The following is a 25,740-nucleotide window of genomic DNA, read 5'->3' as shown; positions in this document are numbered from 1 at the left end:
CCTCTTCTTTCACCCAGAAGGAAAGCAGACCACTCTGACCCCAATTTACTGGCGAATGCCAACTGACAGGTGGCTGGGGTGAAGGGAGGGTGATGATCCTGCATGGCACTCCCAGCAGGCAGAGGATCGGGATACCAGACGGGCACCCACAGTCGCAGCTTAAAACCGTCAATGACAGCCAGACTCCTGGATGCCGAACTCTCCTGTCATTCCCCCGCAATCTTGGAATCTTCTCAGGGTGGTTTGAATACTAATGCAAAGAGAGGTTCTCAGAAGCCACACTCATTCTAGGAATTGGAGAGCTAAAACAGTGTCTCACACTTCTCTAAATTCATGCAATGTACAGACTCACCCCCCAAACCAATCTTAATCTCCCCAAAGATGGAGGAGAGAGCAATTGTTAGACAGGTACCAGAAACAATATTCTTCATCTTGATACCTCCCAGCTTCTCCATTGTTATTTCTAATACATCGGGGAGTAGGGTCCTACTGCTTGTGCAGCTTTCTAAGGACTTCTCTTGCAGGGGTAGCATGCTCTCTCCAACATCACAGAGGCCCAATGAATTTTCACGGTAGAACACATTAGCATCTGAGTCACTTGATGCTAAGCTTTACTCATGAGTGAACCTCTCTCCAGCTCTGGATGCCACTCTCAGATATTCACCTTCTCCTTTCCTGAGATAGGAAGATCCCTCCCCTCTCTGCCCCCAGGACTGCTCAACATCTACATGCTGCTGCTAAGTCGCTTCAGTCGTGTCCGACTCTGTGCGACCCCATAGACGGCAGCCCACCAGGCTCCCCCGTCCCTGGGATTCTCCAGGCAAGAACACTGGAGTGGGTTGCCATCCTTCTCCAGTGCATGAAAGTGAAAAGTGAAGGTGAAGTCACTAAGTCGTGTCCGACTCCTAGCGACCCCATGGACTGCAGCCCACCAGGCCCCTCCGTCCATGGGATTTTCCAGGCAAGAGTACTGGAGTGGGGTGCCATTGCCTTCTCCACAACATCTACATAACCCCCTCATAACCTTTCTCTTTCCCAGTCACACCCAGCAGCTTCCCCTTGAACTCCATGTAACCAGATCTCCCCATGGCCTTTGGGCAACTTGGTAACCAAATGGCAACAGCTTATTTGCTCTAAGACACCTTCTGGATATTTCCTGCTAGTCTCTCCACCTTTTCCCATCCTACCCTTTGCCTTAGGAGGCTGAATCTTGAGGACTGAGTTATGGGGCACCCTCGCCTGACCGCAGTGGAAATTTGGCCAGTGGCAGCTCCTAGCAGGAGACAGAAGCTGGGAAGAAAGTGAGGACGGAGTACGTACGGCCCAGTCCCGTCCCTGCCAGGCATGCGTGGGGGCTGCCTCCCTCTCCTCTGGGTCATCGTTCCTGTTGGGGGCCCTCTCTGGGGTCTCCATAGCAGCCCCTCTCCTCTCCCTTCAGGCCTGGAGAAGGCAGAGACTCCATGCTATTACCAGCCCCGGAATACTGCAATGCCCCTCCTTGGCTTCCCCAAACCCCTCCCAAACCTTTGTCAAGATTTCCTTGATGAAACTCCCCACAAATACCAAGTTTAACTCTACCCTCTTTTTCCTGCCAGAACCCTGACTGATGTAGGAGACTCTCACTACACGATGACGAAAGATTTTTGTTAATTTATTTCAATTGCATTGAACAGCTATTGACTGAGTGCCTACTGTGTGTCAGGTCCCGTTCTTCTCAATGCTGCTACTGCTGCTAAGTCGCTTCAGTTGTGTCCAACTCTGTGCAACCCCATAGACGGCAGCCCACCAGGCTCCCCTATCCCTAGGATTCTCCAGGCAAGAACACTGGAGTGGGTTGCCATTTCCTTCTCCAATCTTCTCAATGGGGTTATGGCAATGATCAAAACAGAAAAAGTCCCTGCCTGCATAGAGATTATGTTCTAATGAGGGAAAACAAATGATTTAAAAAATAAGTATGCAAACTACATGACCTAGCAGCAAGTGGTAAGTACTATGAAGAAAAGAAATAACAGGCAAAGGGAACAGGTCTGACAGCGGTTGGGAGGCATGCATTACTGTTTTATGAATAAACAAAGATGGTCTCCATGAAAATAGACTCAGGTGTGAGTGTAATGAGGACACCAAGAAGTGTGGAGCAGTGAGTCCCCTACATTAGAAACTGCAGGTTACAAGCTTTCAAAGGTGCAAACGCGTGCCAGCCCCTGTGTGCCAGCTGTTGCCCTGTACTACTATACTTTTTAGGGTACTCAACTGTAAGGTTAAAACTGTTTTCTTTATTTTTTTATGTGTTTGATTTTATGTACTTTTTATCTGAAAAGTATTATAAATCTATTACAGTACAGTACTATATAGCCAATTATGTTAGTCGGGTATGTAAGCTACCTTTGTTGGACTTATGAACAAATTGGATGTACAAACACACTTTCAGGATGGAACTCATTGGTGTGTGGGGGACTTAACTATACATGGAATGGTGCCTGGAAAGAGTTTACATCCAGATTGTTGGTAATGAGCCAAACAATAATACGTTAGCTGGGTTATTAATTGGTTGACAAAATATCTGGAAAATTCTGCCTAATTAATTGATCGGTACCTAGAAGGGATTTCAAACGACTGCCATAAAGATTATGTTTTCACTGAAGCATTCAAATTTCTTGTCAGTGACCAGACTGTGTGCCTGTGAAGGCAGCCACTATGCACACCTTATAAAGAACCATATTTAATACATAGTTCAGAGGATAGTAGGTGTTCAATAAAAAATTAAGTGAATGAATATATAGGTTTTGCAGAATACATGAATCCAAGAAAGATAATGATTTTAATGGATGAGAAAATTAGGAATTAGCAGTGTAAAATGATTATTTTTTATAAGAATAAATGCAAAGTTACGGAGGTGGGTCCAAAACACCAACAAGGCATCCTAAAAGCATATTGAATGAAGAAATGGAAGAATCAGCAGCAAGAATCAGCAGCAAGCTGATGGATTTGCATGGGAATCAATGCAGACTTAGGCTGTGTGAATGGAGATACGACATCTGAAGAAGATGCTAGTCCCACTCAGGAGTATAACAGTCAGGCCATAGGTGGAAAATCACATTCATCTCTGGGCACCAGCTTTAAAGAGCAAAACACCAACTCGAGTAATTTTAGAAGATGGCAAAGTGACTAAAAGTGCTCCAGAAAGATCAGGTAAAGAAGCCGCAGAGCTGCAAACTTAGACCAGGTATGGCGGCAAATAAAGGCAGACTTCAGTCCTCTGTTGTCATGAGGAAGGAGAATTAGACTCTGAGGTCTCTCCCAGGAGAGGAAAAACTAAGAGTCATAGACAGAATCTATATTCTATCAACAAAAAATTCATTGAGCATCCTACCTCCAGGCAGGCAGTGTCTTCCTGTACTGTGCTGAGCAAAGCAGACAGTGTCTGCCTTGGTGAAACTTATAATCTAGAGGGGAAACTGACATGAAATAAACAATCACGATATATATGTATATAAAGAGTTGTGAAGGACAAGAAGACAGGGTATCAGAATTCTGGGAGGTTTTAGGGAAAGATCTATTTTGATTTAATCTTTGTTTTGTATAATTTTGTTTGGTTTAAGAGTTCAAAGGAACTGAAAAACAATGTTGCTGAAGCCTAGTGAGTAATTGGCAGAATAGTTGAATAATTGGGATGCCAATTAAGTGTTGGAGCAGATGAGGGAAAAGATACTCAGTAATGGGTTAAACCAGACTGGTGGCAATGCAAATAGAGAAAAACCCTTCTATTTAAGATATACTTTGGAGCAGAAATCTAAATGGCTTTAGGATATATTGGACAAGTAAGTCACACCTTCACCAATTCACACTCTTGTATTTTGTCATTATCTGGAGAAAACCTGATGCGAAATGTTTTACAGTTAGTATCTGTAAAGAAAATGCTTACTGAGTCAATGAAACATCTGAAAGGAAGGGATCCGGAAGTGAACATTTAACCTACTTCAGAGAATAAATATTTTTAAGGCCTTAGGCAAATGCCATCACTTAAGTAGACTCACAGGATCTCTATAATTTGAAATAAATGTCTGAAGTTCAAGCTTTTTACAGATCCAAATAAGTCTTTACCCCCACAATCACTTATTCATTCAAAAATCTTTCTTTAACATTTAAAATATGCAAGGAGCTGTGTGGGCTGCAAAGATGAATCAGGAAAAAAGCTGGAACAAAACAGGAACACGGAATGTGTCCTAACTTAGGGCCTCTGTGATAAGTACAAACCACATGATCAGGCAAAGAGTGAAAGTCTTATTTGTGCTGTGCTTTGAAAGATGGCAAGGGTGGGGGCATTCAGAAAAGATAAGCTTTCAGGATGGGGAACACATGTATACCTGTGGCGGATTCATTTTGATATTTGGCAAAACTAATACAATTATGTAAAGTTTAAAAATAAAATAAAATTAAAATTAAAAAAAAAAAGAAAAGATAAGCAGGCGTTCTAAGATCCATCAACAGTGTGAACTCAAAGTAGGAAGAACATCAGGAACACAGGCTGGGCCAGTAGGAACATTAATGTGTGTAGTAATAACTAGAAAACGTCATTAAAACATTCAGTTCATGAAAACATGACAAGTGAAAAAGTAAAAAGTTTCTCCCCCAAAATACCTGATGCATCATAGATCCATCCAGTCATATAAAGGCATGGTATCTTAATGTGCAAACTCTTCAATCCCATTGGTTTTCATCATGGCCTTGCTATGGCGTGGACTCCTGAGCTAGGACCTAGGACTCCAATGATCTTAACATCCAGGTTTCTGATCATTGGACCCTATTTCCACTTTAATTTCCTTTCCAACTTGGAGTGATATTGTCTCTTTGTAATTAAGCTTTGAGACCATCCAGATACTCCACCAATTTTCCTTGAAATGGCTCCCTTGATAAGGCTCCAAGATGCCAAGTAAGCCCATGGGCATTTACTTGGGGCACAGTCACTTGAGGTGCTCCTGAGTTTCCTCATCTTTTTTCCTATCAGTCCCAATCTAGGCTGTGTACTTACAAGGTGTGGCTGAGTAGAGCTGGCTCCAGGGATTTCATGCCCAAATGGAGACAAGGAAATGTGGGATCAATGGTTACACACAGAGAAAATCATCAGAAGACATTGCTTCTCCTATCAAAAGAGCTGATCCATATCCTTTTGTCCAGAAATCCCCAGATAATTTTTTTGAAAGACATTCTCCCATAATATGACTTCTTTTCTTAAAAACCCATGATTTTTATTGGCCAACTGTTGGTGTCTATTTCTTCTAACCAATTTACTACTTTTTAAAACAACTCTTCAGGATCAAGAACTTGTTGTTCAGTTGCTCAGTTGTATCTGACCATGACCTCACTCACTGCAGCACACCAGGCTTCTCTGTCCATCACCATCTCCCGGAGTTTTCTCAAACTCATGGCCACTGAGCCAATGATGCCATCCAACCATCTTGTCCTCTGTCATCCCCTTCTCCTCCTGCTCTCAATCTTTCCCAGCATCGGGGTCTTTTCCAATGAGTTGACTCTTCGCATCAGGTGGCCAAAGTATTGGAGCTTCAGCTTTAGCATCAGTCCTTCCAATGAATATTCAGGGTTGATTTCCTTTAAGATTGACTGGTTTGATCTCTTTGCAGTCCAAGGGACTCTCAAGAGTCTTCTCCAAAACCACAGTTCAAAAGCATCAATTCTTCAGTGCTCAATCTTCTTTATGGTCCCACTCTTACATCTGTACATGACTACTGACAAAAAAAAAAAAAAATACCTTTGACTATATGGACCTTTGTCAGCAAAGTAAGTAGGACTAAACCTGCACAGGACGGAATCTGTGACCTTTACCTCATTATGGCTCTGTCCTAGCCTGAACTTTCTGGCTTTAATAATGAGGTAATAAGACTCAAGAGCCTCAAATAACACACAGCACTCAGCTGTCTCCAGCAGCCTCATCGTTATGCTCAAGATGTCACCATTTGTCTGGTCCTAGGGAGCTCAGTGCCTGCATTTCCCTGGAGGGCCACCTAGGGAGTTTCCCACATTGAAGGATGGTTTATTTAACTTATCACAGCAAGTGCTAGTGAAAGATGGTGAGGTTCACAGAGTAACGACCACCTGTCATCTCTTATTAGCCAGATATTCCACGCTGGAGATTTGTTATATTAAGAGGTACTGAAATTACTTACATCAGATAACTGAATTATAATTAAATGTTATGTAGATCATTAAAAGACCGTTGTTTCTGTGATAGGGAGACATAAATAATGGCTTCAAAACAGGCTGATTACAAAATTAGGTTATTTCTAGACACTGTCAGATTGTCATGAAGTGGAGGCCTTTCCAGACCTGCCTGACCTCACCGCTCATCCTCCACCCCCGCTCTGCTAACAGCCCCAGCCCTGGCGCTGGAGAGAGCCTCTCAGGCTTCACAGGCTCGTGGGGTAGAGATCTCGGAGCAGAGATCTCCTGTTAATCCCTGGGGCACCATGGAGCCCAAAGAGAACCCACAAGAAAACGGACTCCTCACCAATGAAACCTCTAGCTCCTCCAAGGGATTTTACTTCAGGGGGAAAGAAATTCACAAAAAGCTCAAGGGATGGTAAAATCACCATCCTAAAGTGTTTCTCCATTTCAGGGTCAGTTCAAAATCTCCCAGGGAAAATCTGAGCATGGGGAATGAAGTCTTCATCATACTCAAGTTTAGCCTTCTCTCTGCTCTTTTTTCCAGGGTGATCTCTTCCCAGATACATAAAGATCAATTTTTTTTTTCTTTCTTCTGACCCCAACCAACAATGTAACTTCGTAAGAGAATAGTATTCTTCCCCAGCTCTGTACAAGGTCATGGTGACTCACAGTTCACATTGTACATGCTTATCCGTGGTCCCTGGGAACTCTATGTTAAGTGTCAACATGTCATTTTCATGTACAATCCTCTGTCTCAAAAATGTATATGACTGTGCCTTCAGCTTTTAACAGGTGGAAGAGTCCTCAGAGCTTCTGAGAGTCTGTTTCTTGGGTTATAATTCTCAGTTTGGCTTAAATAAATTCCCTTTTCTTTTCTTCTTAACTCAATTGCTTAATTGAATTTTCATCAATACCTATCACAAAATAAAGTAGGTATACAAAAAAAAAAAAACCCACCTGCTGCTTGGTTAGAAAAAGATGGTATCGGAAAATCACAAAATCAAAAGAAACTTTATGTAGCAAATATATAATTCTGTGTGAACACATACATGAAGTTCAGCACAATTCAGTATGAGGCAATACTGAAAGTATGAATCAAAGAAAATTATAGGGACCTCCTTGGCAGTCCAGAAGTTCAATCTCTGGTCAGGGCGCTAAGATCCCACATGCCTCATGACCAAAAAAAAGTAACATAAAACAGAAGTAATATTGTAACAGATTCAGTAAAGACTAAAAATGTTTCACTTTAGAAAAAACAATTTTAGCCTACTTTTAATTACTTTAAAGAAAACTATTATGTCCTCAGGACCTGAAGAACTCAAATTCAGTTAATTTAAACTGTGGATGCAAAACTCACATGGATACCTAAGGCTGTCTGTAATAAGTTGTAATAGAAACAAAAGTGGGAGCTTGTAAATGCCTTCAAGTTCAGAAAAGAAACCTCCCTTTGCAGCAATGCTGACTTGGTTCCCACTTAGGTGTCACTTATCCGTTACTTTGGTTGCCTGGCAAACACACCCAAGTGGTCCAAACATCAGTGACTGTACATATGTGTGGGGATTCTGTCCCTTGTCTACATTTTATGTATGGATTCTTTCTTCCCTCAACCGCACTTATCATTAAACACCGAGGATCTGCAGCCTGAACCCTCAGCTCCTTGTAATTCCTCCTGTGTAAACCTGCTGGACCGTGTAGTACAGCGAAAGAGACAGGCTTTTGTTCTAGGCAGCACAGGGCCATTTTCTAGCTCAGTCCTTTGCTAGCAACGAACACAAGGGTAGATTAAGACGTGTCTATGGCCTATTTTTGAAATGTGAATAATATATTGTCACAGTGATGCTGAAGCTGAAGCTCCAATACTTTGGCCACCTGATGCAAAGAGCTGACTTATCAGAAAAGACCCTGATGCTGGGAAAGACGGAGGGCAAGGGGAGAAGGGGGGCGACAGAGGATGAGATGGTTGGATGGCATCACCGCCTTAGTGGACATGAGTTTGAGCAAACTCCAGGAGATAGTGAAGGACAGGGAGGCCTGGCATGCTGCAGTCCACGGGGCCACAAAGAGTCAGACATGACTTAATGACTGAACAACAACAACCACAGTGATTTTTGGCAGGTCCAACAGGTTCTCAATATAAGCTATTTCCCCTCAGTCACCCTGGCCCCACTCTCTGCTGGGAGCTGGACTCCTATGTCCATCGCCTCCACCACTAGCTAGGCTCTTACTCTAAGTCACTAACTGTAGGAAACAAGATCCTCCATTATTCTGCCTGCAAATGCCACCCTGCCTGCAGATACCTGCTGGCATTCTCTGCCTGCCAGATTGGACCCACTTCAGTCTTGGATGGGAGCCCAGATACAGGTCAAAGTCACCACATGACTTTGAGGAAGTGTAACTTGGAGTCCCAGCCAACACCACCCTATCCCTGCCCGTGGCCGTCTTCACCTCCTCTGTCTCCAGCCTGTGCTCAAGTCCCAGAGTGAAATATCCACTTTAAAGGATGACACTCTCTGCTGGGCCACTGGGAAATGCAAACCGAGGCCTCAAAAGTCAATATGATTCCCACTTGCATCATCTGACCTAAAGTCTAAAAGTGCTTTATAATGTTCTTTTGTTATATTGTAAAGCCCTATCAGCAAAAAAAATTAGATACAAATATCATGTAAAGAGAGGAAACATTTATATAAGGATTATATCCAGATTCTGTCTGATTAGGAGAGGTTAAAAAAGTGGTTAAATGCAGAAATTCATGAGCCCAATAGTCCAGGTTTGAAACCTGAATTCATTGTGTCACCTGGGATAATTTATTTAATCCCTCTATTCCTCAATCTCTTTATCTGTAAAATGAGGATATGAATAAAAACTAGCTCATAGCAATTTTGAGTATTAAATCAATGAATGTATTTTTTATGGTGTCTACAAGAGACTTACTTTATTTTTCTTAACCTTTTCTTTTATTTTTTTAATTTTATTTTATTTTTAAACTTTACAATATTGTATTAGTTTTGCCAAATATTGAAATGAATCCGCCACAGATGTTGTGATAGCTTCAGGTGAGCAGTGAAGGGACTCAGCCATAGATACACGTGTTCTTTCTCCCCCAAACTCCCCTCCCACCCAGGCAGGCAGGTAGCAAAGAGCAGAGATCCCCGTGGCATACAGTAGGTCCTTGCCAGTTATCCATTTTAAATATAGCAGTGTACTCATGCTGATCCAAACTCCCTGCCTATCCCTTCCCCCCTCCTTCCCTTCTGGCAACCATGAGTTCATTCTCTGAGTCTGTGAGTCTGTTTCCTAAGCTAATGCATTCAGGGCACCTGAACGACATGCCCACCACGCGGTGAGTGGCAAGTCCGGTGTGATCCTGATGGTGGAGACTAATGTCAGTTGGTGGACTTCGCTGGATATAGACGGGAAATTCACCCCAGTGTCAAAATGTGCATTATAAACAGTTCTCAGAGGTGGAGAGCTGTCATGAGTTCAACTGTTCAATTACAACTGAGGTTGTTACACAACCCTCACCATTTGTATGTTGGAGTCCTAACCCCCAGCACCTCAGAATGTGAACATGCTTGGAAATAGGGTCATCACAGATATAAGTAGTTAAGGTAAGGTCACACTGGGTCCCTAATCCAATATGACTTTTTATAATGAAGCAATATCATTACAGAAAGGGGAAGTTTGGATACAGCCACACACATAGGGTCCCTTCACTAAAATGAGAAGGTCTTACTCTGGGAAGCAACCCGTTATGCACCATACTGGCATCACAGAGCGCACATTCCCTGGAATCATCCCCACTAATTCAACAGGGAACACATACGTCATGCAAATATGAAAGCAGAGGGCAGAGTGATGCATCCAAAAACCTACAAGTCCAGAGATTCCAAACGACCTCCACAACCAGGAGAGAGGCACGAGAGTCCTCAATAGGGACCAATCCTGCCAACGCCTTAATTTTGGACTTCCAGCCTCCAGACCTGGGAGACAATACATGTCTGTTGTTGAAGTCATCAATTTATGGTACTCTGTTACAACAGTCCTGTGACAAATACAGACAAATTACAAGGACAGGTCCGGGTGTCAATTTTAGCTGTGGTCAGTTAAGCAAGAGCAAACACATACGTGCACACTCTTTCAATGTGTGATCAATGTCCATTGAGTGGTTGGACGATTTGCCTGATGCAGTCAGGAGATCCCTCCTAGAAAGGCCAATAATTCACTCCAGCACTGGTTGGAAAGCGTTAAACTCCTGCATTCAGCCTTGGGATTTCTGTGGAAGGACTGATGCTAAAGCTGAAACTCCAATACTTTGGCCACCTCATGCGATGAGTTGACTCATTGGAAAAGACCCTGATGCTGGGAGGGATTGGGGGCAGGAGGAGAAGGGGACGACAGAGGATGAGATGGCTGGATGGCATCACTGACTCGATGGACGTGAGTCTGAGTGAACTCCGGGAGTTGGTGATGGACAGGGAGGCCTGGCGTGCTGCAATTCATGGGGTCACAAAGAGTCAGACACGACTGAGCGACTGAGCTGAACTGAACTGAACTGAAACTCCTGCAAAATTCTTTCAAGCCAAGAAATCCAGGCTCAAGGATCCTGCCTGCCTCCTTTCATGCTGTCTCTAGTTCTAGCTCATCTTTCTGTGAACGTCCCTTCCCCAAAGGATCTGTACAGTTCACAGTCACTCCCACATACGTGTGAAATTCCCTCCCTTTTGTTGCTTCAACTTTCTGTGCAGAAGATGCTTTGCAGCAACCATCCCATTGGTTTTACAAATGCTGTTTGGAAATCCAAGCAGAGCCACTGCTTTCTCAGATGGTTGGGAACTTGGTACTCCAAGTGATTCTTTTTTTTTTTTAATCCCAATTTCAGGATCACTCTGCTTGATTCTACAGAGTGGGGCGAGAAGGATGAGTGGAGACAATCTTCCCTCCCCTCACCTCAAGAGAAACAAGCAGCTTTCCCTGGAAGGCACCAGCGCCACAACAAGCAAATAATAAATATTCTTTCACTAAAATGATAAGTCTCACTTCAGTAAGCAACACATTATACACCATACTGGTATAATAAAGCGCACATCCCCTCGAATCATTCCCACTAATACAATGCATTCAGTGCTCATATGATTACACTTTTACAGCCTGTTAGCAAAAACACATACAATTGCAAAGTGCTGCTAATGCAATGTGACAGAGTACTGTTATAACAAGAAGAAGTTGTCAGCACCGAGCAATTGATTTTCCTTCATCTCCTTCCTGCTTCTGCCCGTGCTCCCCACCTCTCCTGGAGATGTTTATTATGTACTCGAGGTGCAGTCCTTTCCCTGAATCAATTCCCGTAGAGTGCCGGGGAGGAATACAGAGACAGGAAAAGGTATCACTCTCCTAGGTGTTCTAAGGGAGGAAAAACTTACTTAGGGGATATTTTCTTTATTAAAGCTTGGGCAACTCTGTCTCCTTTCCTCCAGCTGAATGACTTTGCCCTTTTGTTCTGTTATCCGGTGCCTAAATATTGCCCCTCTCTCCTTCCTGCCCCTGTTTTCATAAAGTAAAAACAAAAGTGGCTTTTAAGGATGAGGGCTCGTATGTTCCTGCTGATTGACTTCCATGCATTTTGAAGAGCAACGGTGGGACAAAAGAAGGAAACCTGAAGACCAAGAAGAGCAACGATTTGCTTATTGCTTGTCCAATAGTTTCTTTACGAATGCCTACTTCCCTTCATGATAGCATGTTAAACAATGATGGCAACACAATCTCGAATGATAGAATAGTACAGCTGGATGGGAAATCGTCCAACCCCTTGTCATGATTTTACAGATAGGAAGTTCAAGGCCCAGCAGTTAAGGACCTGATCTGAGTTCTCACCACTAGTTAGTGTTAGAGCTGAATCTAGAAACCGTTTTTGTTTTTTGCTTCTCTACCATACTATGTCATTAAATGTAACACACATCTACTTGTTACTGAATTACCTAACGGCCCTTAACACCTCATTCTTCTGTTTCTTGGTTACTGTGAAATAGAAGAGTTTCACTTGTCAATGTTGGTTCCAGGGAGAACAAATAAATCTATGAAAATCATGTGATGGATTCCTGAAAGATCAAGTTCTCGGAGAAAACATTAAATTATCCTGGCTTTATAGATTCCATTTGGGGATGAGACACCTTCCCAAAATACACAGAAGTGCTATTTCTCCCCTGCCCTATGTCAGGGTGTAATTTCCACATCTTCCTTTCCCACCTCTCCTCATTAAATGGACGCACATAAATGTAATGTGGCACATAAATGGTACCGAACATAAATGCTGACGTCTCCTTTCTCACTCAGTGGGGTCTCATTATAACATCTGAATATCTGAGAGTCACATGAACCAACAGTCATATCAAGGTCCCTAAGCATCCTGCTGATTCAGATTAGGTTAAAGCCTTGGCCAGCTGGGTTTCGACTCACTGGGGCAATTGCATCTGTGGTTTTGGTTGCACTTACATTTTTGCAGACTGACAACAGAGTTTGGCGTCTTTTCTCTTGAAGAGGACTTAGGCACCCCCATGAGTGAAGAGAGGGTGTAGGTGCTGGTGGTGTTAACCTGACTTTGGTTTTGGCTTATGATGCCAACCAGCGAATGTTTGTGGATGGCCAGCATTTAACTGGGGCCAAAAGTTACCTGCATTGAGTAGGGATTTGCAGCTACAGGTGTCTGTTCGAGAAGAGCCACTCTCCCTCTTGGCTACATACTCTTGAGCTGCCCACGCTAAGAAACAGAAGCAGGAAGAAAGCAAGGTGGACCTCACAGAACCTAGCGCAGCAGCCCTCTGGTTGCCCTGGCCCATTGTGACAGGAGTGGCCTGAGCCAAGCTCACAGGCTATGGGGAAACTCACTTTGCACTACACCCATGTTGTCTTTATTACCCTCTTTCCCCTAGTTATCTTTATTTTCTGGGGCTCCTTCCTGCAAACCCACAGCAGCCTGTCTCCAACAATTGTGGAAATGCCATTTTCCACATCTTCACCTGCCCACTCGTCTACTAACCAGGCTAAGCCCTTAGGTGGGAACCACCACTGGTGACCTTAACAATGGTGATTTCCTACAGTTCAACTTAATACTAATGGCTAGCAATTAAGACACTATGTGGTTTCTGCTTTCTTTTTTAACAAAAAACTTCTTGGGACATGAATGTCTCTCCTAGTGTAAATTCCAGGCCTGGCTGACACATGTCTGGGGCAGCGGTGCTGTGAGACTCCCAGAAAGGCCACTGGACATCCATCTGCGACACATTCCAATCCTGCAACAAAGGGAAAAGGACCAGGGAGGGTTTTCTTCCTCCAAATTCCAATTCAGTTAAACTCATTATATTCACCGAATATCTAAAAATGGCAGACGCCATACTGAGTGCGTGAGAAAAGGAAAGATGGGGCGTCCAGAAATCCTTAATTTGGATAGGAAGGCAAACTCCTAAGTGCCAAGAGGTATAAGAGAACTGCTGCAAAATGTGTCCAGAGCTGGGGTAGAGGGGAGTGAACTCCTACGCGGAGGATCCAGTCAAGGCGACACGGAGCAGGAGCAGCAGCCCTGGTGTTTATAAGAGGTCTCAGGAGGTGGAACTCTGAGGCCAGGGCGTCAGGCAGGAAACAATCAGTATTAGTAACCAAGCGGGCCTCCCTCCTTCTGGGAGCTAGTTGTGCTGAGAGTGGTGATGACATCTCCGGTGGAGGCCATCATCTCCTGCTGGTAGGATGAGGAATCCAGGCCGAAGAGCTGGGGACTACCCCTGGCAGATGTTTGCCTGTGTATCCCTGTGCTCATTTATCCAGCGCTTTAACTAGCCAGCTCTCATCTCTGTGCTGCATGCTAAATCGCCTCAGTAATGTCCGACTCTTGGCGACCCCATGGACTGTAGCCCCCTAGGCTCCTCTGTCCATGGGATTCTCCAGGCAAGAATACTGAGTGGGTTGCCATTCCCTTCTCCAGGGGATCTTCTCCACCCAGGGATGGAACCCGTGTCTCTTAAGTCTCCTCCATTGGCAGGTGGGTTCTTTACCACTAGCGCCGCCTGGGAAGCCATGATGTTCTCTAGAACAGGAGATAAAATGACAAATGAAATTTGGAGGCAATAACAAGAGGCTGAGGCAAAGTCGCTTATTTTAATATCTGCCTCTTCAGATAGGCCAGAACATGACAATAATGAAACTAAAAAGATTTACATTTAAAAAAATAAAAAACAGATAAAAATCAGGGCATGACTGAAACATCAGCTGTTTATGAGATAATCGGTAATGACGTTTGATGAAGAAGTCACATGGTGATCTTGCTGACTCAACAGTTTCCTACTGAGGCAGTGGGAGATTTGCAGCAGTTGATTCCAGAAGCAGGGAGAAATCTAAGCAAATGTTCTAGCCCAGACAAGAAAACTGCTCATTTAAGTGTTGGGACAAGACTGAAGGAGTGTATGCTTTTAACTGCTAGGAATAAGGAAGGTCAGTTAAATAATGCTGCTCTTGGGTAACGGGACAGGGCATCACTAGTACCATGCCCCTCTTTTCAGGGGTCCCACGGCGTTCCAAAACCCTCTGATGGCTCTGCATTGTCTCTCTGCCTGAGGGGTTTTCCAGCCACACTGTCCCATAGGCTGGAAGTACCGAGGTATTAATATCTCAGGACTATTTCTCAATCAGGGGTAGAGTTTGGTAGAAAGTAATCCAGATTCAGGGCTTCCCAGGCAGCGCTAGTGATAAAGATCCCACCTATCAATGCAGGAGACATAGGAGACAGGTTGGATCCCTGGGTCGGGAAGATCCCCTGGAGGAGGAAATGGTAACTCACTCCAGAAATTTTGCCTGGAGAATCCCATGGCGAGAGGAGCCTGGTGGCCTACAGTTCCCGGGGTTGCAACAAGTTGAACACAACCAAAGTGACAGCATGCATGCCTGCATGATCTAAATGGACTTTTTTTAAACTCAAACTTACGATCTAAATAACCCAGAGATAGGCTTAAATTATAAGAAAGTTTAGGTCCCTAAATGCAGGAGATTCACAATCTAGGTGGGCAAGCAAACAGGGATTCATCAGATATTAAATAATGAAACCAAGGCAGTATGTGATGAGTACAAAATGAGCTATCCAGGGGAAAGTAGGAAATGCATGCATTTGGGTAGATGAGAAGGGAGGAGAAAGACAGTCCTGTTGGAATGACCCAAATGCTGATACACATTGTTTCTAAGAAAAAATTCTGCAGAAGAGAAACCTCCCAAAACATGAGGAACCCAGTATTTCCTAACCATTCCTGATCCTGAAGACTTTCCTTTTGGTAACATCTCATAAAACTGATGTTCAAAAGAGCACATTTTGGCATTTGCTGTCTTGGAAGTCAAGTTCCAGCTTCCAAGGTTAAAATCCAATGCCTTCAACAGTTTAACCCAGGGTTAGTCCACCTCCAGTCCCACTGGCCAATGCAGAGGTGAAGTAATCCTTACTTTAAGCCATTTTAAGGACCAGGCAGGTAGACTGAGCTTCCAAGATATTTGAGTTTTTCTGTAGAACATCAAAGATGATTGTATGGTGAAAGTAAAAGTGTTAGTCACTCAGCTGTGTCCAACTCTTTGTGACCCTATGGACTGTAGCCCACCAGGCTCTTCTGCTCATGGAATTCTCCAGGCAAGAATACTGGTTTTATCGGTTGCCATTCCCTTCTCAGTGTATGGTGGTGTCTTGCTAATATCTACAATCCCATTGAAAGCCCTGGGAAGAGTCAGGGAAGTGGACAGACACTGAATCTATTCTTTAGAACTCCAACTGCCTTGGAGAGAAAATGATCAGGTCTTCTCGATGAAAAGATAGATAGATGATAGATCTGCTGAGCTGGTATTGTCTGTATCACATGAAGTGCATCCTTGCTGCCTGGGTTGAAACCGTAGAGAACCTAGGAAGAATCACTTTATGTCTCTGCATCTCTGTTTCTCATCTGTCAAATGTATTTACTCCATATAGCGGCTGTGAGGACACAGCGAAACATTACATTTAAAGGACTTAGCGCTGCTCCTGCCCCAAAGCAAGAGCTCAACATTGCGCTGGGCATGCTCGGTCAAGTCCAACTCTTTGCAAACCTGTGGACTGTAGCCTGTTTGGCTGCTCTATCCACGAAGTTTTTCAGGCAAGAATACTGGAGTGGGTTGCCATTTCTGACTCCAGGGCACTTCCCCAACCCAGGAGTCAGACCCATGTCTCTTGCATTAGGAGGATTCTTCACCATTGTGCCACCACGGAAGCCATTCTCATTACTTGGTCCCTCTTTTTGTTACGTTGAGCCAGAATTGCTTTACAATGCTGGGTTGGTTTCTGACATAAAATAAAGTGAATCAGCTCTCTATATACATATATCCCCTTCCTCTTGGACCTCCCTTCTCCCATTCCCCATCCCACCTGCTAAGTCATCATAGTACACCGAGCTGAGCTCCCTGTGCTATACAGCAGGTTCCAACTAGCTATCTGGTCTACACATGGCAGGGCATATACATCAATCCCAACCTCCCAATACTTGGTTCCCTTTTAACTTGAGTGGATTTCTCTACTCTGAGACCAAAACTGCCCTGACTAGAACACACACCCTTAACTTGGGCACCTCGATGTGCAGGGAACAATGGGCAGCAAAGTGAACACAGACAGGTTCTTCCAAGGAGAACCCGAGCATCTTCCAGGGGAACCATCTCCACCCACACGGCTTTGGGAAATCTGGATTCAAGACGTGAAGTTCACTCCACAGATCACTTTTGAGAAATTGCTGCCAAAACCAAGATAGACTATTGCATAAACTTTCTGGAGTTTCTTAAAGTACTTTTTTTAACCACTCTCCCCCTAGCTTTCTTGCCTCAATGCTTGTAACTGCTCTGAGGAGTCAGTGAGTCAGGGCAGCAGCCTCTTCCCTCTCCATACTCCCTGGGTTCTGATTGCTGGTAAAATCTTACATACAAACTAGTGGCCCCCCCCAATATTGTGGCGGCTTAAAAATATAAGACAGAGGCTTGGTGGAAGATCCTCTGCCTCCCTGCCCTCGCCCTCCCCTTTCCCCTTCTTCCCTCCCTCTCCTGCTGCCCCCCTCACCTGTCCATCTCTCCCCTTGCTACCCTCCTCCTCTCTGCCCTCTTCTCTCTCTCTCCTTTCCTTTCCACATTCTTATTCTCTGCAGTTCTCTGTGCGTCTTGTTCAGTTGCTCATCCTTCCCTCAGTCTCTCTGTTTTCATCTGTCTCCGGCTCTGCAACTCTCTCGGTGTGTCTTTGTCCTGTCTTAGGAACTGTTTATCTCTGCCTGTTTTATCCCCACTGGTTCTGTCCCCTGCCCCCTGCTCTCTGTTTCTGGCTCTCTTTGTCTCTCCCTCTGTCTCTCTCAAGCATGAGCTCTAGATAGAGCCAGATGCGGTATCTTGCATTGTTCTCTAAGAGAGGATTTCCTGATGTAAACGGAATGCACAGCATTGGATCCTGCTGACAGCCTAATGAGTGGCAGTATCAGCACACTTCACTGAAAGTGTTGGAGGGGGAGCAAACCGTCCTCTCAAATCACTGCAAACACTCAAGCAGATGAACAAAGGAAATTAAACCAGTTGCATCCAACAGACTTCAAAACACACCCACAAACCTTCCCTGCCCCGTTCTCCATCAGCAGATCTTCACACTTTCGCTAATACCAGCTGGTTCCTACACTCCAGAAGTATCACCCTCACCAGTTACTGAAAGTGAGACTTCAAATATGGGTTAAATCCACTCTGGTCCCGAGCCAGGCTTTCTGTCCAATTTTTCCCCTGGATTTTCTTCACCTGGGAAAACCTTTGTACTGTATACATCCATCAGAGGACGGAAAATGCCACTGAAACTGGGATTAGGAAAGAAGGAACTGGACAAAGGCCGGCCAAGAAACTCGATTTTTTTCTTTTTTTTTAAGCAACCAAAGGAATCAGAGGGTTTCCCCAGTGGCTCAGCTATAAAGAATCCGCCTGCAATGTAGCAGACACAGGAGATGTGGGTTCGATCCCTGGGTCAGGAATATCCCCTGGAGGAGTGCATGGCAACCCACTTCAGCTTTCTTGCCTGGAGAATCCCACGGACAGAGGAACCAGGTGGCCACAGTCCAACAGGGCCGCAGAGGTGGACACCACTTAAGCAACAGGGCACGCACAAAGGGATCAGAAGGACGTTACTAGTCCCAGTTCCATTGAAACTGAGTGAATGTGTGCTCCACAAATACAGAGAAATAAGTATGTGATATTTTTTGGCAAAGATATCAAAGAATGTGAAATGAACCAGATTAATACTTAACAATCTATCTCGGGAGTTTTTATCAGCCTGATTTCTACTCAATAGCAAGCTAGGCAGCTAGAGAAACTGAGGCACAGTTGTGTGTCTTGTCCCTCCCACCTCCTGTCTCAGAGACGCATGGAGTTGACCACAGGCATGTGCCTGGACTAATGATAAAGAACCCGCCTACCAATGCAGGAGATGCAAAAGACGCACGTTTGATGCCTGGGTGGGGAAGATCCCCCTGGAGAAGAAAATGGCAACCCACTCCAGTATTCTTGCCTGGAGAATCCCAAGGACAGAGGAGCCTGGTGGGCTACGGTCCATGGGGTCACAAAGCGACTAAAGTGACTTCACATGCACATGTGCCTGGGCAAATCCAAGAGCTGAAAGCTACCAGTGCTGCCTCACACAAAGGCTTTGGGATCCCAGATTTTATACACACACACGTGCACACACACACATGCAGTAGCCATGGCTGCCCAGACTCCACACCTCTCGGCACCCCTCCTTCCAGCGGCTGGTCTCCACATAATCCCCTACAGGCTTCACATTTCCCTTGATTCCTGCCAATGGCTGTTTATGGTTGGAATTTCAGCTCTCCAGGGTTCTGTTCTCTCTCTTCTAAGAGGTGGCCTACCTCAGGGGGTCCCCAACCTCCAGGCCACCGACTGGTACCCCCCATCAGATAAGCAGGGCTTTGGATTAGAAATTAAGTTCACAATAAAGGTAATGCCCTTGAATCATCCCCAAACCATCCCCCCAACCCTTGTCCCATGGAAAAATTGTCTTCCACAAAGCTTGTCCCTGGTGCCAAAAGGTTTGGGGACCACTGAACCAGCAGATCTAGACTGAACCTAGTCCACAAGAATGGGTTTAATGAGTTAATGTGTTTCCCCTCTAAAATAAGGCATTTGTTCAAGGCAATAATGAAATAATGAATTCTAAGAGGACTCCTGGTCTTCCCTGGTGGCTCAGCAGTTAAAGTATTCACCTGCAGTGCAGGAGCCACAGAAGACGTGGGTTCAGTCCCTGGGTAGGGAATATTCCTTGGATGAGGGCATGGCAAGTCATTCCAGTGTTCCTGCCTGGAGAATCCTATGAACAGAGGAGCCTGGCGGGCTACAGTCCATGGGGTCGCGAAGAATCGGACACAACTGAAGCGACTTCACACTCACGTGAGAGCACTCCAGTGGGAAGCATTTTAGGCCTCAGCGTTGGCCGAGAGCGAACCTTCCATAGGCAGAGTCCCTGCCTGCTCCTTCTCCAAGGGACAGCTTCGGATAAGCCTCAGGATGCTGGGCCCTGCCTGTTTGAGTATCTCGACTTCCTCACACGTCGATTGAGATACAGAATCTCACAGCGCGTGCCCCTGGCTGCCCATCTCCGTTAGAGACACAAATCTCTGGGTATCAAAACAGAGCCATGCAGACATTCATGAGACAACAAAATTTCACTTGAAGTCAGTACATTTTAGTACCGATTTAAAATATTCAAGAGGGAGAGGACACACCTATGCCTAAGGCTGATTCATGTAAATGTATGGCGGAAACCAGCATAACACTGTAAAGCGATCATCTTCCAATTAAACATAAATAAATGTAATTAAAAAAAAAAGCTTTCACACGACAACTAGAGAATAGCCCCTACTCTCCACAACTAGAGAAAGCCCTCACAAAGCAACAGAAAGCCAGCACAGACTAATTAATTAATCAATTTTAAAAAATAAAATAAAGAATCCAAATGCCCCAAGGGTTTTTTTTTATAAGAGGGTCTGACCTATAAAGCAGCCCTCAGTTCAGTTCAGTTCAGTCGTTCAGTCGTGTCCGACTCTTTGCGACCCCATGAATCGCAGCACGCCAGGCCTCCCTGTCCCTCACCAACTCCCAGAGATCACTCAGACTCACGTCCATAGAGTCGGTGATGCCATCCAGCCATCCCATCCTCTGTTGTCCCCTTCTCCTCCTGCCCCCAATCCCTCCCAGCATCAGAGTCTTTTCCAATGAGTCAACTCTTTGCATGAGGTGGCCAAAGTACTGGAGTTTCAGCTTCAGCATCACTCCCTCCAAAGAAATCCCAGGGCTGATCTCCTTTAGAATGGACTGGTTGGATCTCCTTGCAGTCCAAGGGACTCTCAAGAGTCTTCTCCAACACCACAGTTCAAAAGCATCAATTCTTCGGCATTCAGCTTTCTTCACAGTTCAACTCTCGAATCCATGCATGACCACTGGAAAGCAGCCCTAGGACTATGGAATTTAGACAGTGTTCTACAGACTCCAAGGGACTTTTATTTCATATCGTTCAGGTCACAGCTTTAACACTTTGGGCCCAAAGACCATTTTGAAACTTCCAAAAGAAAGAGAGTTCAAAAGAGAACAAAGTTAAGGTAAATTAGCAAAAACATACATTTTTAGAATTGATTATATAAAAATAATCATGGCCACAGTCACTGTCTACAGTGATTTTGGAGTCGCAGTGATTTAGACTCATTAGTGTTCATTGAATCTTATCTCTAATAAAAATTATTCATTCATACACTTAACAAACATTCATTGAGCACTCACTATGTGCCAAGCACTGCGCTATATTCAGGGCTCCATGGGGGAACCAGACAGACAGGGTGGTCCTGAATCTCACAGATACTGGTATTGTGTAGTTAGAAAGGCAAACAACCATATACAGGAAATAAGGCAAATATTAACAACTGAAGTGTTAAAAACTACTGAAGACTGTACGACAACACGGCAGAGACACTGAACCAAATTCAAAAATGTGGGAAGGGAGGAGGATGAGGAGGTCAAGGAAGGCTTTCGAGAGTCTCTGGGAACTAAAAACAGCAGGAGGGTCTGGAGTGTGAGGTGGGTAAAGAAAGATGAGGATGAAAGCACAAAAGGACCAGAGAAAGAAGCTCTAAGCGCTGCTAACAGTTTTAACTTTATCCTAAGGACCATAGGGAGCCATGGAAGGTTTTTGAGCAAGCCACTGGTGGGAGTGAAAAAGCTGGCTTAAAACTCAACATTCAAAAAACTAAGATCATGGCATCCAATGCCATCTCTTCATGGCAAATAGAAGGGGAAATAACGGAAGCAGTGACAGATTTTTTTCCCCCTTGGGCTCCAAAATTACTGAGACTGCAGATGACTGCAACCATGAAATTAAAAGATGCTTGATCCTTAGAAGGAAACTCATGACAAATCTAGACAGAGTATTAAATAGCAGGGACATCACTTTACTGACAAAGGTCTGTATAGTCAAAGCTATGGTTTTTCCAGTAATCATGTATGGATTTGAAAGTTAGACCATAAGGAAGGCTGAGTGCTGAAAAACTGATGCTTTCAAAATGTGGTGCTAAAGAAGACCCTTGAGAGTCCTTTGGACAGCAAGGAGATCAAAACAGTCAATCCTAAAAAATAATCAACCCTGAATATTTATTGGAAGGACTGACTCTGAAGCTGAAGCTCTAATACTTTGGTTACCTGATGTGAAGAGCTGACTCATTAGAAAAGACCCTAATGCTGGGAAGGATTGAGGGCAGGAGGAAAAGGTGTTGACAGAGGATGAGATGGCTGGATGGCATCACCAACTCAACAGACATGAGTTTGAGCAACCTCTGGGAGATAGTGAAAGATAAGGACGCCTGGTGTGTCTGAGATCACAAACAGTCAGACACGACTTAGCAACAACAACAAATGGATGGGATCCAATGTTTCTTTGAATTGTAATACAATCATTACAAAGGTAAGTCCACATTTTGCAAATGTGCCTATTACCGTTAAATGCGGCCCTCAAGGTTGTGAGCATTTTTTCAAGAAATGTCTGGAAGGCATCAGATGCAGCCATGTGGATGAAAGGCGGTCTTGCTAAAACACTCCACAAACCCCCTTCTAGTCTGCAGTCTCCAGGTCTGGCCCTGTCTGCCTTCTGTCTTGGCAGGGGGCATGTCTCAGAAGTGTAGAGGCTTGGCTGGATTTGAGAAAGGTCGGATTCATCAGGTTTAAAACATTTGCCATCCTGAGAACACAAGCTCCCAGTCAGACCAGGCTTTTTCTGTCAAAGATTCAGTCAGGGAGACTGCCTGGTCCCCAGAGATGGGGCGACAGGAGGCAGATCGTGGCGTGCTAACCCAGTTCTCGGTGAGCCTATAGTTGGACAGAATGCCATGTTGACAGATGATCCTCAGGTGGCCGTTGCAACACGGGCGCCGGGGGAAGAAGTCACTTGTAGACTTTCCAGCGGCCCTTGGTGAAGACAGAGAGAGGGTGTGCAGTGGCAGATAAATCCATCTCGCTCGCTGTCTCTCCCTCACCCTGTCTCTACTGATTCCACCCTCTTATGACCTGGCTCGCCTCCTCTGACACACCCTGTCCTGCCTTGTCCAGAAAAGAGGGGTCGCAAGGTCAGGACACGCCTGGGCCCCCAACCGTAGGGGGCTTCCACAGGAACCGCAGGCATTCCATGACAACGTGTGATAGAGCCATTGTTAATTGACTCTGTTTTCATTGTTTGTTTGATTTTATAACTAAACTAGTCTCCAAGGAGTAAACTTTCTAGTCCCCCATATGTCCTATACAGTTAATTATAACACACTCCCCCTCTTACCCACGGACCCTGAACATAAGGATGTTTCTAGTCTACATATGGTGAACAATACTGTTCATGCATTCCACCCTCAACGCACTTCCTAGAGCCCCTCACACAGTGGACAGTAATGACTTCTCTGGGCCCCTTCTGGTTTCACCAGATGAACAAAAATGAAAATAAGCAGCTGTCATACTTTAACTTTAAAAAAAAAGAAATTCATCAAGCCTACTCCAATTTGGAGAAGTATTTGGCTTCAAGAGAGGGGAATCGGCTGTACCACGGATGGCAAAAAGCTCACTTACTAATGCACCACTTCCTGACATTTAATTTGCACAATTTGTCTCTTATTCTCTGGCAACTCTCAGAAGATTTTGGAAGCAGGAAAAAAGAAGGCAGAAACATAATAAACAGTGAGATTCAAAAGTGAGAATGTGGAGGGCACCCAGTTAAGAGTCGGATGAGTAACTCCCAGGTCTTGTCTGCCACCCATCAGCACCTGTTGACAAACCACCCCAACCAGATAACGGCCATGAAAGGGAACCAAATGGATGGGTAGCCGTTAGCACGCAGCACACAGCGAGAGCTGCCGCTGCTACTTAGAGCACTTTAGACGCCAGAGAGCTCATTCAAATCTAAAACTTTGATGTGATACATCAGAGATTATTACCATACACCTAGATGGGGGAAATGGCATATTTTACATCATAAAAAAATATCAAAATGTTTTATCTGTGCTTCTGCAATTCAAAAATGACTGAAGCTGTGAACTTCAAATTTGGCAAGATTGTAGTCCTCATTAAGGAAGCGAATGGAAGCCAATTTTGAAGAGAAATGGTTTCCTATTTTTGAGTATAGAAGGTTGAAACAATGAGTGTCGAGCCTGAGACGAGGAACATTTCCTCTGCGGTTTTAGCTTCCATTTGGATAAAGATTCTTAACCAGGGGATAAAACTAGACGTGTCTCTTCTCTGACTCATGGATGAAAACATCTTTCCTGATTCCTTTGTTTCTCTCCCACCTTTCGAAATCAAAGTTTGATTTGGTAACATGAAGCTAAGGTGTAAAATCAAAACCCCTCAAAAAACCAAAGAATTTGTAAAATGACTTTAGCGAGTTTAGGGCCGGGAGCGGTCAATCCTCACGCGTTTTTGGAGTTAAATGAACGTGGTGCAACAGACAGGATCTGCAAGGGACCAAAAGGATACTGTTATAGGAAATGTAACTTTGGAATTTCCTGATTTGACTGCAAAGATTTCAGTCTTAACACTGTGTCAATATTGGTTTTAAATATATACATGTTTGTTTATTGGCACACACACACATACACACAGGAATCACATCCATAAAATGCACCCACATCTGTGGTTAAACACAGCAGCTGTTTAACAGCCCAGTAGAACATTCCGAAAAAAAACCAAGACCTGAGTTAAGAATCCCACAGCCAGTCAAAAGCTGCCGTGGGAACTGAGGCCCTACATTAAGAATGCTGTGTTGAGAGCTTTCCAAGTTTCCCCAGACAGAACCCATTTGCCAAATTCACAGCATGCTTCCCCAAGTTTGGAATCGATCTTGAAAGACCCCCGACTTTATTCCTTGCTCTAATTGTCACCCTGTAATAAATACATCGAAGGCTAGTGCAACATACAACCAAGGAGATCGCAAGTCTGCTAAATGCGTTCACGGTCCCAAGATTCCTGCAACTCCACCGACAATAGAAGCAGAAGTCACTCCAAGGCTCTGTCCACGTGCCCGCGGAAGGAGAGGCCTGTCCCGCGACCAAGTGCCCCACAGGTGCCCGCATAGGAGCCCGTGCACGTCTGGAGTTAGCCCTCCAAACACAGCACCCGCTTTGGTCGCGTCCGTGTGTCCAATAACCCACATCAGAATAATCTTGGAAACAACAGAGGCAGGGCAAAGCCATCCGAGGTCCCATCCACCCACTGTGAGAACACACCAGAGCAGGTAACCGTGTGAGACCGCCATGCCTTGGTGCTGCTTGCCGTTGACTGAGGTTACTGAGAACCCGACAAGGAGCAAGGATTGTACAAACGAAACAGCACGTCACAGTCCCGTCACCTAGAACTGCCCAGATCTCCAGATGCAGAGATGAGACATTTTTCTTACAAAATGAGTGTGCAGATTTTTGTTGCTTTTTTTTTTCTCACTGATTTTTTTTTTCCCCTCTATGCACGTGTTTTTCTTTTTTTCCTGATTTTGCTTTTTAACATGTGAGTTGAATCAGAGCATCTCACCCACACCCTACTACCACATTGTCCTGCCAACAGCTGCACAATAAACTCCAATTACCCTTGCCTGGCACTTGAGGCCCTCAACAATCTGATTTCATTAATCCTTTATTCATCTATTCGTATGCTCATGTATTCATGCGTTTTCATTAAATTCATATTTATTAAGCATCTATTATATCCGAGGTATCATGACAGGGATTGGAAATACATGAATAAGATATGTTCACTGCATCAAGGAAGCTAGAGTCTAGCAGGAAGCACACATGTTGACTATTAATTACAACAAGGTAACCTGTATGCAGGTCAGGAAGCAACAGTTAGACCTGGACATGGAACAACAGACTGGTTCCAAATAGGAAAAGGAGGACGTCAAGGCTGTATATTGTCACCCTGCTTATTTAACTTCTATGCAGAGTACATCATGAGAAACGCTGGGCTGGA

The sequence above is a fragment of the Bubalus bubalis genome, chromosome 22 (assembly GCF_019923935.1).
Source record: "Bubalus bubalis isolate 160015118507 breed Murrah chromosome 22, NDDB_SH_1, whole genome shotgun sequence".
Taxonomy (NCBI): domain Eukaryota; kingdom Metazoa; phylum Chordata; class Mammalia; order Artiodactyla; family Bovidae; genus Bubalus; species Bubalus bubalis.
The sequence above is the reverse complement of the archived record's forward strand: the minus strand, read 5'-3'. Positions refer to the sequence as shown.